Source organism: Pteropus alecto, unplaced genomic scaffold, assembly GCF_000325575.1.
Source record: "Pteropus alecto unplaced genomic scaffold, ASM32557v1 scaffold276, whole genome shotgun sequence".
NCBI lineage: Eukaryota > Metazoa > Chordata > Mammalia > Chiroptera > Pteropodidae > Pteropus > Pteropus alecto.
In genome coordinates, this window is record NW_006438074.1 from 1427608 (window position 1) to 1438191 (window position 10584).

At 36.8% G+C, this 10584-nt stretch overlaps 2 pseudogenes; one reads left to right on the forward strand and one right to left on the reverse strand.

Annotated features, from left to right (window-relative positions):
- Nucleotides 1–1706: 1706 nt before the first annotated feature.
- Nucleotides 1707–1825, reverse strand: LOC112482477 (annotated as a pseudogene).
- A 6121-nt stretch (nt 1826–7946) lies between these two features.
- Nucleotides 7947–9833, forward strand: LOC112482414 (annotated as a pseudogene).
- Nucleotides 9834–10584: the final 751 nt, after the last annotated feature.

The window sequence follows — 10584 nt, forward strand, 5'->3', positions numbered from 1 at the left end:
GTGACGATATGGGTGCTGCTGTCTTCATAGTGTGAACTCCATAGTCCCTTCCCAGCTGTGAGCATCTCTCCCTCAGTGTAAATCCAGGGCTTACGTGTTCCTGAAACTCAAGCCAGCTTCTGCATCTGGTGCTCAACCAAGAAGCAGCAATCCATTTCAAACACTGAAATCAAAATGAGCCATACTGTATATTTTTGAGAGTACTTTCAGGGTAATACAAAAAATTTTCCAGGTAATTTGACTATATGCAATTTTACATCAAATGCTAACTTTAAAACCTCATAAGAGATACTACTGCGTTGTATACACGGTATATACTACTTGTTTAGTTTCCCGTGGCTGCCATAATGCCACAGATTTGGTAGCTTACAACAACAGAATTTTATTCTCTCTCAGTTATGGAGGCCAGGCGTCTACAACTGAAGTGTTGGCAGACATGTGCCCCCTCTGAAGTCTCTAGGGGAGAATATCTTTGTCTTTTCTTATGTTTCATGGCTCCAGGTGTTCCTTCACTTCTGGCTGCATAATTCAATCTCTGTCTTTGCATGGCCTTCACCTGTATCTCTCCTCTGTGTCTCTTAGGACATTTGTCAATAGATTTAGAGTTCACCTGGAGAATTCAAGATCATCTTATTTCAAATCCTTTATTTCATTACATCTGCAAAAACTTTTTTTTTTTTTTTTCAAGTAAAGTCACATTCACAGGTCCTGGGCATTAGGATATGGACATATCTTTTTTGGAGCCACCATTCAACCCACTACACTACTGTAAAACTGAAAGCAAACTATATATAATATAACTTGTAATGTCTGGAGTTAACTATCAATTTTTTTTAACTGACTATTTGTGGAGCCTTTAATAAAGAATGGCTAAAGCAATATTTATCCATGCCCTTGGTCTTGTCTGTACCTATATCTTTTTTTCTTTTTCGTTCCCTCTGCATCATTCTCTGATGTACCTTACTCATTTCCACAGTTTATGCTGAACCATGTATCACACTGGTTTTGTTGGTTTTTGACACAGTAATGGTTATACAATTAGAGTCTTCAATTTCTGTTTGCATTCACTTAAAAAGTTTAGTCTCAAAGAATAGGAAATTTCTGCCTCAAATCTGACAGCTATATTTCTATTATGATAACTATTTCTATTCCTACTTGTTATTATGCATATCCATATAAATACAGGCACTCCAATTTTATATTGTTTGTTCCTAATATAACATCATATTACCTTAATACTTTCTGTAAAATGTCTACTGTCTTTAAGTATGTTCTAAAACTTGAAGCTAGCTTTGGTGAGATGAGGTAATAAGCCCCCCATGTAGAGCACTGAATGGCTTTCTACCATTTTCAGAAGGTTGTTTTCCTGTGTTTGTTTTCAGTATTTCATTTTTATACATTACCCCGAGCTGCTGCTTGTCCTTTGGCAACAACATGCCGTGTCACTGGGATTTTGTTACAGAAGAGTTTCTTGCCTATTTGTTAACTATACAGGCAGCACTTTTAATTTAGTAACCTGAACTTTTCTGAGTAAAATTTGTAAAGTGTGACCAGACAGATTTCTTTTATCCTGAAGGACAAATATTTTACAGAAATTCTTTTTTTTTTTTTTTTTTTTTTAGGCCAAGCAATCCTTGGTTGACCTCACAGATTGCAAGGACCTTGTCAGTTTACAATCTCTCTCTCTCTTTTTTTTTTATATTTTACGCCTACAGCACCTGGTCTTCCTAGGTGGTCTCCCATCCAAGTACTAACCAGGCTCGACCCTGCTTAGCTTCCGAGATCAGACGGGATAGGGCTTGTTCAGGGTGGCATGGCTGTAGACTTTACAGAAATTCTAACTGGATAACTCGATACCCCTGAAATGGGTGCAGAGGTTGAATTTGAAGATCTGGCTGCAGACTAGAACCTAACTAGGTTTGAAGATCTGCTGTCAGAAGTAGGCATTTGCCAGAATGGTCCAAGGACATTCCTTTAATACAAATTCAACCCCAGTCAATGTACCTTTAAGTATTTTAGATCTAGAAGTTAAGGCTTGGCCACTTTAGAGGGGCATTCACTTGGTTACAGTTTTGGATTGTTTAAGCCACATTTGGAAAAACAGGTTCTCTCCCAAGCCCATCCTCATTCAAATGATTGTTGTTTTTGGTTGAAAAATCTACAAAAGAAGATGCCAGTGGATTTGCATCATTGAAATAAAAGAGCCACATTAGATGAATAAGAGGCACAGAGGAGCTGTGTCCAATGTGTTTAAGAAAAAGCTGAAAGCAGAGCAGCTTAAAAAATTGAAAGCATTAAAATCAATATTTAAGAGGTTCGTTTAACCATAACAAAAACACCTTAGCAACAGACTTTTTTTTAAATAGAGCTTTGCAAAGGCAGTGGAGCTCTCTGAGCTATGATTGGCCTCTCAGTGCAGTGAACCCGTGAAAAAGAACTCGATGTTCCATTGAACTGGAAGCAAATTACGTTGCCAGGGAAACCAGCCCCTCGGTGCTTCTCAGGTGAAAGGATGTTTGATCTTTAAAACAACAGAAACGGGAGTTTACATGAGGAATATTATCTGCATTGCCCAAAAAGTGCAGTTAGGGGAAAACAAGTACGTTATTGTTGCAATTTACCGTGTGATTATAGAGGCAGAAAATTGTTGGGAAGTCATTTGGTATATACCTTACAAGAGATGCTGGCAAAAATTCAACTGCAAATTCATTAATGTCATGTATATTTGCAGTATGAAGATGGGAGTGATGTCTTCAAGCTTTAATGCCATTTAATAACTAATTTTGATGAACGAATTAATATTTTGTATTATTTCTCTTGGTACATGTCCCATTCTAGGAGACTAAAGATTTATCAAAACTTACTTTTAATTTAAAAAGTTTTCTCTAAGCACCGAGAAACAGAATTAAACATTAAAAAGTGGGGAATATGAAGTCTTCTTTAAAATAAGAAGATTGGATAGGATTACTGAATTTATTTTCATTTTGCTTTTGACATCTGAATAATGTTGCACTGACAACATCATACACAAGTATAACATTATGTGCACTTAGGACCAGTGAGTCTCTTGTTGGGTACAATTTCAAAACAGTCGGTTTGTATTACCCTGTCTTTGGGAGCTCTTTGAATTATTGAATTAAGACAAGGTTTATGGCCTTTATATTTGCTGTCTAGCAAAGACTGTTGAATAATGAACTACATTTTTAATCAAAGATTTTCTTTTACTCGAATCTTTTATTTCCCAAGAGGCCTGACCTGATTTATTATGCTGAGTTCTCTAGGAGGAGTCTGTGTAACCTTGGTTTTCTTCTGAGAGATGAACATTGACTGGGGGAGCAGCGAGGAAAATAATAAAATTGACTCTTGGAAGTACTTGAGGTGTAGACTGTCCATCCAATTATCCATCTTTTCATCTCTCCATCAAACACTTTATTTCCCCAAATACGAAGCACTAAAGGAGCTACAAAGACCTAGTCTCTATCACTGCACTCTCTTGGTAGGGACGGATAGAAACAGGATGAACTAAAGCCACAATAGAGCTCTGTGAACAGTGCCTGGGATGTGATAGGCACTCAAGAAACCGTTGTCAAAAAGAATGAATAGATATAAAGTGCAATAGAAACATGAGGTAGGGAGTGATGAATTCTACTGGGAAATCTGTAGTCTTGGTCCTCCCTCATTTCATCCAAGTCTTGGCTCAAATGTGATGTCCTTTAAAAAATCCTCTCCTACTCCATGTCCCCACCCTACAGACAGCTCAAATTTATATTTCCTTGCAGCACTATATTTTTCTTCTTGGTACTTGTCACTGTCTGAAAATATATATTTATTGTTTACTAGTTTGTCTGTTTCTACCACTAGACTGTGAGTGTATGAGTGTAAGGATTTTGTCTGGCTTGCTGCTGTATCCCCAGAGCCACAGTGCCCAGAACATAATACATGATTGCCAAATATTTGTCGAAAGGATAAGTGAGTAAATGAATGATGGATTCTGGGAATACAATTTGCCACAATGGAAAACATGAAAACTTTACACTTTAGTCAACATAGTCTATGGCCTTGAGTAGATTGATGGGCTGGACCCCAATTTTTTTTTTAATTCTTTCTACACTTTTTAAAAAAATCCTTTCTACACCTTAAGGTTGCTTTCAAGGAAAAGAAATTAATGTCATATCATACATTCAGAGTAGAGTGGTATGGGATGCTGATGTATAATTTTAGGTGATACGTAATTATTGCCATTTTCAGGTTTTGAAATTAAATAATTTTCTGTTGGTGGAAATTAAAGAAAATATTCCCTGCTATTATGATTATGGACGCTGGACTTTATTTACACTGGATTTAGCTTCAACCGAAAATGACAGAGAAGAAAATAAGATCATCCTTCTTTGTTTTTTTTTTTTTTTCCCCCAAAGAAAGCTTGAAGACAACAAAGCTGAAGGGAGGACCTTACATCTCTGCATGCTGAAGATACACCAAGCAAAATAAATCTCCATGGGAAGAGAAGGTTGGTTTTGCCCAACACAATAGTCTTGTCTACAAACTTTTTTATTACAGTGCAAAGGACAAGAAGCCATACACAACTGGAGAAGTTCCAGCTGGAGTTTTACCTGGCAAATCTAATATTTTGAAGCAGGTTTTGGAGAAATCAGGTAGATCACATCTCTTTAGCATGCAAATGGATGACATTACCAAGATCTCTCAGGATAGCCTCTCCTGTTTTTGCTATTTGAGGAGCCCTTTCTGGAAACGTTAAAAGCCACTGACATCTTTGAAATGATGTAGAGAGTTATAATTTGTTCAGTTTGAGAGAGCATTAATCTCTCTGTAATATGTATATTTCTTATGTCAATTCAAGATCGGAGAAGCCTCATGTCCTCTGAGGCTGAAGTTCAAGCAAAGTTTCTTTGCCAGACAAAACTCCAACTGGAAGGAAAATCTTGGTCTCTGAAGCCAGATGAAGCACAGATGAAATATACCTATTTTTGCCATTTTGATGAAGCAAAAGCTCCACATGTTATGTTGTTGCTGAATCATGATGTCTATACAAAGGAATCTCATTCAGCCACATGCATACTATTTTAGCACACTCTTAGAATTCCCCATTTTTATCTCCAGTCTTGAGTTGAAATCCAGACTCATTTATCCGAGTGACATGTTCATTTGAGTGTCCTGTAGGCATCTGTGATTGAACATGGCCAAGACAGACTCTTGATTTTTCCTCACTACCTATTCTTCCTTAAGCATTCCTCAGTTGTGTAAAGTGGCACTATCTGTTTGCTGAGCTCAAAACTGTGGCATTATCCTTGATTCTTCCATTTTCTTCATGACCTATAATCTATGTATCAGCCATAACTGTTGGCTTGGCACTACCTTCAAAAATATATCCACTTCCTCTGCTGTCACCAAGGTAGAAGTCACCATTACCCCTCTCTTGACCTACTTATTGAGGGAGTCTCCTAACTAATCTCCCTTCTTCAACACCAGAATGGAGCCTATTCTCCACACAGCAGCAAAATAAACCTTTTAAACTGTAAATCAGGCCTCGTTACACTCTGGCTCAAAACCCTCCCGTGGCCTCCATCATATCAGAATCAGATTTAAATCCTCACCATGGCACAGAGGGACGTACATGATCTGGTTCAACTTTATTTGCTTCCGCTAGTCTCCCTACCATGCTCCTAATCACTTAGTCTAGAAGAAAACCTTTATACTCTCTGTGTCTTCTAATTTTTCTTCATATGTTTGTGGTTAGGGGGAGACATTAAATAATACCCCTCTCTTCCTGTCATGTTCTGAATTTTATAAATAAGACACCAAGGACAGTCAAAGGGTAAATGAAATGTCAGTCTTTTTCATGATAAAACTGATTAATGAGCATGGCTTTAGATCTTTGGCCAAGAGAGATATAGCAGCAGAGAGAACAAAGACCCTGTTCTCAGGGACCTCATATTTTAAAATGATAAATTCTTTTAAAAATGCTTACTGTTTATATATATGTATCTATTTGCCTATGTATGATGTTCATATGTGTATATGTATGTTTTATATATAAAAAATACGTAACCATCAAATAGGACCACAATATGAAATTCTCTACTATGAGAAATTCTTTTAATTTCTAGATATCAAGTTTTTGAAGCATCTAATTAAATGAGAAGCACAGATTTAAACTAATTTATTTTGAGAGAAATAAAAAACCTACTTGGAACCATTTGGCAGAAAGGAGTTAATTCTCTATTGGTTTTCTTTTTGAATATGTGTGTATATATGTTTATTATATAAACATATATACACACATATATGTTTATTTATATAAATATATAAATATTTATATATAAATATATAAATAAATAAACATATATACACACATATTCATATACAATTGAATTTGTGTATAAACATATATACACAAATATATTTATATATTTGAATTAGGTATATATTTTTATTTCTCAACTCACCATGATGGGTGATTATTTTTGGTCAGGTTGCCACTATAACGAAAGTAGATATCTATGTGAATTCCACAGCAGGAAAAATTTCTCCTGTGTGCCGGAGTCTATCACGACAATGCCTTGTCAGTTGATTTTTCTATGGGTAGACGTCTGTAGACCTCTGGAAACACTGCAGAATTTGTGTGAAGGTTTCTTCTACTTGAAAGACCTTTATATTAAAGCATGGGTTATTAATCCTCTCACTGCTGACATCAGTGCATCACTGATATAGTCTTTGCCAAAGATGATCTCATGGGTTTGAGGACAAAGGAAATGGCACAATGTGAATTCAACCCAAACCTTGGCGCATTCTTGGGTTCCTTGATACAAGTCTGCCTGTCTGTCAAGGTGAAAGATGGTTGCTTTGATTCTTGGCTGCTGTATCTTTATGAGTCATCTTTTTTCAGGACTTGTTTACATTCTATTTCAAAACCATTTGATAATATCAGCTTACTCAAGTCGAACAACTTCAACCTTCTTGTTGAAATTTACCTTAGAACAATTTTTTTTTCCAGGGCAAAATATGGATTTATTTCAGTCATTGTTCAGAAAATACCATTTTTGCATGAAAAATGAGTGAGAAACATAGCTCTAGGTAAGGCCACTTGTATAGTCTACCTACTGAAGGAAATAAATCTGCAGTCTACAAGTGTGTGTTTATGTGTGCTTTTGTTAATTTTCTGCTATTGAGAGCTTATATAAGACTCTCAGAGGGTTTTGTGACCCCATAAAGTGAAGGTCACTGTCCTAGAGAGTTCCATCTTTGCAAGGACATCCATTGTATTGCTTATACAGCATCTGGTGCCCTCTTCTAGTAATTGTACTTGGTGTTTTTGGCTATAGTATGGAAGGCCTATAGCCTAGCTCTGATTAAGTCAACGAGCCTATCCATTCTCTGGGCCATCGTGACAAGTATGTGACCCTAGTGGTCTAATTAGAGCCAGTTTCAAGTTTTCTTTTAAGATGTTGAAGAAGGAAACAATCTTCTACAGGAGTTGGAGCTATAATGATAGAAACATGGAATTGTTGCTGCTACCTTAAAGGGAACCCCTCCTAACTCCTAACCTGAAAGTAACGTCAACACAATTGACAGTAGAGCCAAGAGGTCAAGAAGGATTGCTTCTTGATGTTGTTTGAGCATCTGGATCTGATCATAAATGATTTTAAGTTAGGTGAACAACCTGGTTTGTTTGTTTGTTTTTGCTTACAGCCACTTGAGTTGTCATTTTTCGTCACTTGCAAATAAAAGTCAAGACCATGATGTAGCAAGGCTTTTCTAATTATAAGTAAACACAGACCTATAAACTATAAGCAATAATAAAGTAGGAAGCTTTTTAATCTTAGTAACCAAAGCTTTGGCATGGAGGAATTTTCAGACTGATAAAGATTGCCAGTCACTATTAACGGTATTGACAAAGGTGAAGTTTGTTGTTCTGTTTTAAGCACACTATGACCCAGTGCCATGTTGGAAAGACAGGTCTGGGAACTCTGAGTAGTCAATCAGTCAGATGGGGAAGATACGGCAGCTACCCAGAGCAACTGTGGGAGCAGGAGGTATATGCTGCAGCTGACCTGAAAGTAACCGGTGTCGATGTCTGAGAACACCTGGATGAAAAGAGGATGAAGAGGAGGGAACAGAGAAGATGGAGGGAGGGTAGTAAAGGAAAAATAAAACTAAAAATGTCCAGCGATAAGGGGACTGAGTAAATAAAGTACGGCATATTTTTATGTTGAAATATCTAGCATCCATTAAGAATTATATTTTAAATGTTTACTTATATTCATAGAAAGATTCATGATATATTCCCTGACAAGAAAAGCATGACATTTTAGAAGAGTATGGTTCTTTTTTTCACAAAATACATGAATATGTATAAATATTAATTAAACATTCTCAAAAATACCTCTGAAAATGCAAAAAATGTTTATCTGAAGGGAGTGGGATTAGAACGATTTACCTTTTTTTTCTTTTGCTTGTTTGTGTTCTGATTTTTCTATAATGAATATGAATTACTTGTATAAAAAACAGAAGCAGAAGGTAGCTCCTGAGAGCAAACATGTAGGCAAGGCATTTTAGGTGACAGAGAAATGTAGAGGAGAGAATTAAGAGTTATAAAAACATTATTCTAACTTTTGAAAATAATACAAAACTAAACTCAACATATGGGGAGGATTCACAGAAGAAAAGGCAGGTCCTGGATACAGTTTTAAAAGTTCAGCATGAAAATGAGTGACTGCTGTTTTAAAGCTCCTTTGGCATTAGTTTCCAATTTAATTTATTAGGTAGGTTTTACTTCAATGGGGATATATCTTAACTTTGCTGAAACACGTGTTTCATGAAGAGATCTACCTGTCCACCTGATAGAAATATGTTGTTAATCACAAGAACAGGTAAACAACAGATGCTCAGAGAAGCACCACTCTTTTTTTCTAAGACAGACTTTTATCATCTCTTCTCCACACTAATGCAACAGCCTCCTAGTTAATTTTTCTGCTTCCAATATTTTTACCTCTTAAGGACATTGTATTAGTTCCTTATTGCTACTGTAACAAATGACCACAAACTTCGTGGCTTAAAAGTACACAAATTTATTATCATTCAGTTCTGTGGTCATGAACTTGTTGGAAAGAACAAGCTCCTTATAAAAGGTGAGACAAAGGGATCCAAGAAGAAAGTGGTTGACCCATTGTCTAAGAAAGATTGGTGCAATGTGAAAGCAGCAGCTATGTTCAATATAAGAAATATTGGGAAAACACTAGTCACAGGAACTCAACCCAAATCACATCTAATAGTCTCAAGGGTTGTGTTTTTGAAGTGAGCCTAGCTGATCCGCAGAATGATGAAGATGCATTTAGAAAATTCAAGCTAATTACTGAGGATGGTCAGGGTAAAAACTGCCTGATTTCCATGGCACGAATCTTACCTGTGACAAAATGTCCTCTATGGTCAAAAACTTCTTCATCTCTGTGGTGTTGACTTTACTAAAAAATGCAACAATCAGATTCAGAAGATCTCTTATGCTCAGCCAACAGGTCCACCAAATCCAAAAGAAGATGATGGAAATCATGACCAGAGAGGTACAGACAAATGACTTGAAAGAAGTGGTCAATAAATTGATTCCAGATAGCCTTGGAAAAGACATAGAAATAGCTTGCCAATCTATTTATCTGCTCTATGATGTCTTTGTTAGAAAAGTCAAAATGCTGAAGAAGCCCAAGTTCGAGTTGGGAAAACTCATGAAACTTCATGATGAAGGCAGCAATTCTGGAAAAGCTACTGGAGATGAGACAGGTGCTAAAGTTGAACGAGCTGATGGATATGAGCCCCTAGACTAAGAATCTGTTTAAAATTCAGAATTTTCATGGTGACAAATAAAATCCATTTGTGATATTTAAAAAAAAAGGTCCAAAATGCATCTCAGTGGGATAAAATCAAGGTGTCAGGAGGACTGAGTTTCTTTCCAAAGATTCTAGGGGGGTACATTTTCTTGCCTTTTCCAGGTTCTAAAGGCTGCTCCTATTCCTTGGCTTGTGGCCCTTTTCCTCCACCTTCAAAGCCAACAATAGCAGGTTGAGTTTTTTTCTTGCTACCACTTGTCTGGTTCTCTTCTGATTCCTTCTTCTGCATTTAAGAGCCCTTGTGATTACATTGGACTCATCTGGATAATCTGGGATAATCTCCCTATTTTAAGGTTATCTGGTTAGCAGCCTTAATTCCACTTTGCAACTGTGATGCCTCTTTGCCACAGGTTCCAGGGATTAAGATATATACATCTTTGGCAGGGTATTATTCTGCCTCCCATAGACATCATTCTCACAGATACCAGCTGTCTAGTACGCACATCTGGCCAGAACTCTGTCCTCGTTAAAACCTCTTTAAGCCTTTAAATCATCTAAAGTCCTTGACTTGACATGCAAAGTTTGTCACCCTCTGGCTCTACTTTTACCTCAGTCTTCATCTTCCTCCTGCTTCTCAATTTATGCTCTGATAGTACTGAACTCATACTAATTTGCCCCCACCCTACCTTGCTATACACACATTGCTGATTCCTTTGCCTTTTATCTATCTGGTTACCTTGCACCTAAT